Source organism: Coenobita brevimanus, chromosome 98 (genome assembly GCF_032717465.1).
Source record: "Coenobita brevimanus isolate Jiangsu-jjx chromosome 98, ASM3271746v2, whole genome shotgun sequence".
In the NCBI taxonomy this organism is placed as follows: domain Eukaryota; kingdom Metazoa; phylum Arthropoda; class Malacostraca; order Decapoda; family Coenobitidae; genus Coenobita; species Coenobita brevimanus.
The window spans coordinates 37,390,477-37,399,086 of record NC_137051.1 but is presented as its reverse complement, the minus strand read 5'-3'; the positions used below and the strand labels follow the sequence as shown (position 1 = coordinate 37,399,086).

Genomic DNA, 8,610 nt, shown 5'->3' with positions numbered 1-8,610 from the left:
AGTCCCACACCCACCCACCGCCATCGCCACTACCCACACACAGTCAGTCTTCACATACTGTACCCCAGCTTCCTCGACTATACTCCTCCTCTAACCTGTCCTAAAATTACAATCTCTCCATCATAAACAATCCTTTCTAAGAAGAGATTGACACCAGATTATTATACTAGTCACGAAGAAGTGCTGTGGAAAGAATGTATTCATAGTATAATGTTATTCTGTTACTTAGCTACATGACGTATGCTGCAAAAGGACGAAAATCTGGGCCAAGTTAGGGTAAAAGGAGTACATCAGGCAGCCTACAATGTCCATAACCTGTCTACCTATCTATCTATTGCCAGACTCCTTAATCCCGTAAGGGGTGACCACAAACAAATCGCCTCCATGTCGCCCTGTCCCCCGCCATTTCACTGCCCTGCTCCCAGCCCACATAATCACTGGGTACATTTCGTCAGTCGTAATCCATCATCCATCACATTCTTCCCAGCCCATCCTGTCCACTCCTCTCTGCCCATGTGCTACCCAGTCCTGAGATACATGAATTAAAATATATCAAAAACTAATGTACTGATTGGGTTTATTTTTAGTACACGCCTTCAACTGCATGATCTCAAATGATGTACTTTGACCTAAATCGATCGGGTGGGTTTTGAAATATCTGAAAGTGTCTGACGGATCTAAAATTTCATATCTCAAGAAGCACTGCATCGATGAGACTGATTTTTGGCACACGCTTTGACATGCATAATCTGAATCAATCTATGCTGACCTAACTGATGCTGCAGACCTGAAAAATCCAAATTGGCAGAAATAGTGCTGCACGGATCTTCACCTGGGTCTGTACGTAGCTCGATAAAGTAGAATGACAAGAATGGATTTGACGAGCTGAGTGGATGTGCTTGGATCTCAATTAATCTAACTTACAGGCCGTAACTACACCTAATAATCTAACTTAAAGACCGTAACTAGACCTAATAATCTAACTTAAAGACCGTAATTACACCTAATAATCTAACTTAAAGACCGTAACTACACCTAATAATCTAACTTAAAGACCGTAATTACACCTAATAATCTAACTTAAAGACCGTAACTACACCTAATAATCTAACTTAAAGACCGTAACTAGACCTAATAATCTAACTTAAAGACCGTACTAATAATCTAACTTAAAGACCGTAATTATACCTAATAATCTAACTTAAAGACCGTAACTACACCTAATAATCTAACTTAAAGACCGTAACTACACCTAATAATCTAACTTAAAGACCTTACTTAGACCTAACTATATTTCATCCACATTAACTTGGCCTTAAGTTTTATCCTTATCGAGCTTATTTCACGTAAGTCAGTGGCAGAAAAGGACTGGCTGCACTTTCTGTAACACTTCTTCGTGACTACCATATTATTCTAGCGTTAATCTAACACTATAACTCAGCACTCATGATGGAAGGAAGGCAATTTTGGGCCAAGGTAAAGTGAAGAGAGCACAAACATGAAACGAAATGGCCCTGGACTGACTTTAAAAAAAAACTGGGAATATATGAAGGCCTTGAATATTCCTAAATAACTTAAAAATGAGCCTATCCTGCATCTGAATGAGCTTATTTTGACCTCATTCGACCTAGCTTGATCTACGTCGTCTTTTACTCTCCCGAAACGACCTGACGAAATGGGCGTGGGAAGTGGCATTCATGAACCTGCCTGAATGTGAATTAATCTAACTAGCGCTGAAAGGGCAATTAGGTTCCAAGTGGATCTAATTGTACCTGAATTACCATGAACTTATTCCCACTGACCTGACGAGGGGGGGAATGAATATGAGGAGTCTAAATGAATGACACCAAGCGACCTAAATTAACCTCAGTCAGTTTGAATGAAAATTGATATAACTTGGTCAGACTGGAAAAGAGGAGCCTGACGGATCACTAAGTAGCTTGACTGGAACGACCTTGACCTCGCTGACCTATAATTAACCTGGATCAAAGTTCATCTGACCCGACCTAAACATGAATGAAACAAGAATTGTTCCGGAAATGTCCTCAAACGATCAATTAGTCTGTTCCTAAATAATTGACCCCGGAAACTGACAGGTCATTTCGATTTGGTTAATGCAACAGCAAGTGATGGTGATGATGCTGGTTAACATTTACTCCGCTTGATGGTTATGTTTGTCTGTCTGTCTGTCTCCCCCCCTCCCTCTCTCTCTCTCTCTCTCTCTCTCTCTCTCTCCTTGCACCCACCAATTCCTCTCATCTTCCATTCCCTGCCCCACAATCCGATTACATTCCTCTCTCTCTCTCTCTCTCTCTCCACACACACACACACACACACACACACACACACCATCTATACTGTAGCCCAAATTCCTCCCATACCCCTTCCCAGAGAGCCTCCCATTATTGCAGTCTTCCCGTTGCAATAAATTCCTTGGGAGCTTTGCAACACAGCCGCCACGTCCTCGCGCTCCATCTCACTGCCTGTCCTTGCTTCCAGTCTCATTTCTCGATCTTAAAGCTGCGGTATCTTGATGGTGGGTATTGAAGAAAGCTTATTCAAACGCCTATTAACCACACGAGAGCAATTACAGTGGACAATCATCATACAGAAAGTCATATTCTTCTTAAAACCCTTATTGGCCACTGGATATTTACTCATTTACTCATCCATTCAAACACATTCTAAGATGCGAATGAATGTGTTTGAATGGATGAGTAAATGGGGAGTGTGTCGTCCTGTCTCGGCTACCTCCCTTTCCTTGGGGGAAGCAGCCTAGGTATATAGATAGATAGATAGATATTGAGAGGAACATGAAAATACTGACACAACTAATTTTTGTAATACCAGAATCAATCGCCCTGAAAACAGATAAATATGTGAAAATAGCTTTGCCTTAGCCAACGGCCATGCCACGTTGAGTACACCGCTTCCCATCCGATCAGCGAAGTTAAGCAACGTTGGGTCTGGTTAGCACTTGGATGGGTGACCGCCTGGGAACACCAGATGCTGTTGGCATCCCTACGTCAAGTGGGGTTGGTGGAGGATTAGTGCCCCTCCCTGTAAAACAATTAACTCTAAGCCCTTGGCCACCCCGTCTGGGATACATGGCGTCTGGCAATGAATGAATGAATGAGCTTTGCCTTAACACGATTTTATGCTGCAATTTAGCTGTGAAAAAGGAAAAAAAGATTAGCAATTTCTCAAACTCGGTGAAAATACTGACGGTCATCGATATTCTACTTTGAGTCAATTTCCTTATTGACGCCAATTTCCTTATTTATGGCAATATCCTTATTTACGTCAATTTCCTTATTTACGTCAATTTCCTTATCTTCGCCAATTTCCTTATTTGTCAATTTTCTTGTCTACGCCAATTTCCTTACTTATGTCTATTTCTTTATATATGTCAATGTCCATATTTACGCCAATGTCCTTAATTACACCAATTTCCATATTTACACCAGTTTCCTTATTAATGGCAATTTCCTAATTTACGCCAATTTCCTTATTTGTGAATTTATTTACGCCAATTTCCTTATTTACGTCAATTTCATTATTTACGCCAATTTCCTTATTTACGTCAATTTCATTATTTACGCCAATTTCCTTATTTACGTCAATTTCATTATTTACGCCAATTTCCTTATTTTCGAAATATCCTTATTTATTTACGTCAATTTCCTTTTTTACATTAATTTCCTTATTTACACCAATTTCCTTATTTACGGCAGTCCTTATTTGTCAATTTCCTTGTTTTACGGCAATGTCCTTATTTACAGCAGATTCCTTATTTACGTCAAAATCCTTATTTACCTCAAAATCGAAGCCAAACATTAGTCAGTATTTGGAATTATGTCAAGTTTCCAGGCGATATTTTGCCATTTGAAACGCAATTTGTGTTGATACTTCGACATTTATGAAAGTTGGTATTTTCAACTTCCTTGTGGCCCAAAACTCGCTGGTGGCCATGTATACTGACGTGTAGAAAGAGACGAGAGAGATACTGCATACTGGTGGTGGTGGTGGTGGTAGATATGGTGGTGATGGTGGTGGTGGTAGCAGATATAGAGGTCATGGTGGTGGTGGTGGTAGATATGGTGGTAATGGTGGTGGTGATGGTAGCTATGGTGGTGATGGTAGCTATGATGATGGTAGTGGTGGTGGTAGCGCTGACGGTGATAGTGGTGGTAGCTAGGGTGGTGGTGGTGGTGATAGTAATAGGTGTTGGTGGTAGTTATGGTGGTGGTTGTGGTGGTAGCTAGGGTGGTGGTGGTGGTGGTGATGGTAGTTATGGTGGTGACAGTGGTGGTGGTGGTGGTAGCGCTGACGGTGATGGTGGTGGTAGCTATGATGATGATGGTGGTGGTAGCTATGTCGGTGATGGTTGTCGTGGTAGCTATGGTGGTGATCTTAATTATGACTATGATGGGGATGGTCATATGCCTTCCTAGCGTATTCTCAGCATTCTCATACCTAACAGACATCATCTATTGCACCTGTTCCACTCATATATATATATATATATATATATATATATATATATATATATATATATATATATATATATATATATATATATATATATATATATATATTGTGAGAAAGTCCATCTTGTAAAACTGGTACACCCTTTGATAGCACAGACTGGCCAGGGAAAAGTTCATGAAAAATTTCCTTTGGACAACATTTTTTCCTAGGGGACAATTTCACTGGCTAATAGTTCTTTCCTTTTTTCTTTTTTTTAACGTGCAGAAAGAACAAAAAAGTTTACTGTCCCGCTCTCATATACCTTGCGTCTAATGAGCGAGAATTATGACAAAATAAGAGCAAGGACAGTACCTACAGTCACAACAACTCCGCTAGAAACAGAAGGCAACAGAGTTCATTCATCTAGTTTTTGCCTTTCAAAATAGATCAGAATCCCACACCAGCGTCCTCTCAGTGTCAGACATGGCTTGGTTTGAAAGCGGCCGTGTTTAACCGGCTCTACAAAGCTCTATGCCGTCTGTGTGAGTGTATGTCACGTCACTCAGGCAGAAAGGGCTTCATGCACAAGGCGTCACACTTGGGTAAGGACTATCCACGATATACACACATCATAGCACCAAACGGACAGACACCAATACACACACACATCATAGCACCAAACGGACAGACACCAACACACACACACACACACACACACACACACACACACACACACACACACACACACTGTACATTCACGCAATATAGACACAGCCAAGAGACACAAGCGCACACAAACACCGCAGTCAACACAGACACATACACCAAACAAACACACGCAACACAGAGACACAAACAACATACAGGCATAAACATGGCACAGACACAAGCAGCACACGGACAGACACAAACACCATACACACATACATCACAAAAAACACACACACAAACAACCCATTGCCATATAGAGAAAAAAACGCAGGCACAGACAGAGGCAGACAGTGCTGACACAAACACCATAGACACAAGCACGCAAGGACACAAACACAAACCTGGAAGTAAACAACAAAAACACAAACAACACACGGAAAAAACATCCCCCTCCACACACACACACACACACACACACACACACACACACACACACACACACACACACACACACACACACACACACACACACACACACACACACACACACACACACACACACACACACACACACACACACATACTCCATATAAACAAAAACATAAGAGCCCAAAATCATTCAGAAATAAAACATAAACACCACACTGAGGTCATTATAGGGAAGACACAAACACATACAAAAACAACATATAAACTACACACACACACACACACACACACACACACACACACACACACACACACACACACACACATACACACACACACAACCAAGACAGACAAACAAAACACATCTGTCAGAGTGTGCAAAGCGTCGTATTCCGATTGTGACATTTGCACTCCGATTCGGTCATTCAAATGTTGTGGACAAAGTTACAATTATGTGTTTTTATTATGAACTATGTAGTGTGTGTCTGTGGTGGGCTGAGTGCATTTTTTTTATTCGATGCTGATTCTTTATTTCTGTGCATCATCGGTTGTTCTGTGCTTTCGCTGTGCAAATAAAGGAGTGCTAAGAATGTGATAATGATTTTCTTCAGTGTTCTGAGAGATATTTTTCTATGACTCAAAAGAAATAGGCACGAAAAGCTTTAAGGAAATTAATGACATGTTCCGAGGAAATTTTAAGCCATCATTATAATATTTCAAACTCCTTTCAATCACCTCTCAAGCGCCACAAAGATAACCTGCAGCATCTCGAGTGTAACTAGAAGAAAATATGAAACAACTGCAAGAACCAATATAACTACAGGCCTAAGATGACCTGAGTGCAAATCAATCACATATGGAGCACATTCTAAGCTTAAACTCCAACGCAATCCGAAGGTCAAGGCAAGATACATTCGAAGGAGTAATGCAAACACAAGGCAAATATAACACAAGGACAGACTCAACTACAACTCAATCACAAGCCACGCACAACTCAATCACAAGCCACGCACAACTCAATCACAAGCCACTCACAACTCAATCACAAGCCACTTACAACTCAATCACAAGCCACTCACAACTCAAGGGACCTCCAAGCACAGCCGAAGGAGGGGATCAGCAAGTCCTTGAAAAATGTTTGGCCTGCCTGTTCCTTCACACTCCATGACCCAGGCCGCGAGTTTTAGGGATGTGATTAAATTATTAGACAGGCGGATGAATATATAAACAGTTAGATGGATTTAGATGGACAGAGACTGGAAGATACATAGATTTACAGAAGGAGAGACACAGAAAGACACTTACACATATAAACTGGCAGATATACATTACATTACAGACAGACAGGAGTACACACTGACAGTTATACAGACTGATAGATACAGACTGAGATAGATACAGTAGATACGAAGACATATATGGGATGACAGATACAGAATGACATACTGATGAGATAAACAGAGAACAAGATAAGGAATAACAAGCAGGAATATCGACCTAGCTGTTATCCAATGCTTTACCGTCCCATCAGGATCGTTGGGATCCTGGGCTAGGCTCTTTAGTCCAGGCATTTAAGGAGAGATTGACCAGTCGCTAACCCTTGAGTGGCACTTAGTGAACAATTAACAACCCTCACTCGGACGTCAATGCCCACGGAGACTAAAAGACAGACTGACAAAAAAAAAAAAAAAAAAAAAAAAATCCGTATTCTCATCGGTTAAGGAAGCTCCCTAATACCTTTTCCTAAGCAATTTATTTTGCTCATTACACCTTACTGTCCTAGTCTGTATTTCGGAAGTTCGAAAGAATATTATTCGGCCATGTCCAAAAATAAATCGCTAAGCAAGAGGTGTTAGGGAGCTTCTTTGACGAGAATATGGGCCAAATTGACAGACAGACATGTGGAGAGGATGGAGAGTGAGAGACTGACGAGGAGTGTACGTGAGTAAGGTGGAGGGGGGGGAGGGAGGGGGAGGCCAAGGATGATGTGGAGGGATGCAGAGATATATGAGAGAGAGGGGGTGTGTTAGCTGGGAGCAGGGCAGTGAAATGGCGGGGGGACAGGGAGACATGGAGGCGATTTGTTTGTGGCCACCCCTTACGGGATTAAGGCGTCTGGCAAAGGATAGATAGACAATTACATAGACAAATATATAAAGTGGCAGATACAGACTAATAGATAAAAAGATATTTATAAAAAAAAGACAGATTGATGACCAGACAGATAGACTAACCGCGATAGATAAACAGATAGTCATAAAATAGACTCTAAGGCCAGGATCAGACAGCAAAGATAGATAGATATATATAGCGATAGCCTGGTAAATAGATACATTCTCTCGTGGTCGGAAAAACGCGCCAGACGATTTTATTCAACTGAGAGTGGGTCGAAGGAGGGTGGGTGTCTTAAGGGGTTGGGTAAAGATGTTGCACTGAGACAGGTGTGTAGATAATGGCAGACAAATGGATAGATAGATAGATGGATAGATATAGATGGATAAATAGGTTGACTGATTGACAGGCAAACAGACAGACAGATAAATAGATAGGTAGACAGACATAGATAGATATAAAGAGATAGACAGATAGACAGACAGACGTATAGATTGATATATAGAGACAGATTGACAGATATACAAACAGACAGATATAGACAGATAGACAGATAGATATAGATGATATAGATACATAGGGTGACAGATATAGATAGACAGATAGACAGACTGAAAGAGATAAAGGTAGATAGACAGGCAGACAGATATATACAGATAGACAGATAGATATAGATGATATAGATAACTAGGGTGACATATAGATAGACAGATAAACAGACTGAAAGAGATAAAGGTAGAGAGACAGGCAGACAGATATATACAGATATATAAATAAATACAGTAAACAGAAAAGACATGGACAGACAGACAGACTGATACATAGATAGACAGACAGACAGACAGATGATCTAACAAATACGTATACTGTAGATAAACAGAAAGAGATAAGAAGGACTGACAAAAAATTCAAGATAACTGACTGCAAGGAAAATATAGTGTGACTGGT

General features: G+C 40.8%; 1 non-coding gene across 1 annotated transcript; it reads left to right on the top strand.

The window, feature by feature from the left end:
- Positions 1-2,899: 2,899 nt before the first annotated feature.
- Positions 2,900-3,018, top strand: LOC145414312 (5S ribosomal RNA). Its single transcript, XR_013899850.1, has one exon. It is a non-coding gene; the product is annotated as a 5S ribosomal RNA (ribosomal RNA).
- Positions 3,019-8,610: the final 5,592 nt, after the last annotated feature.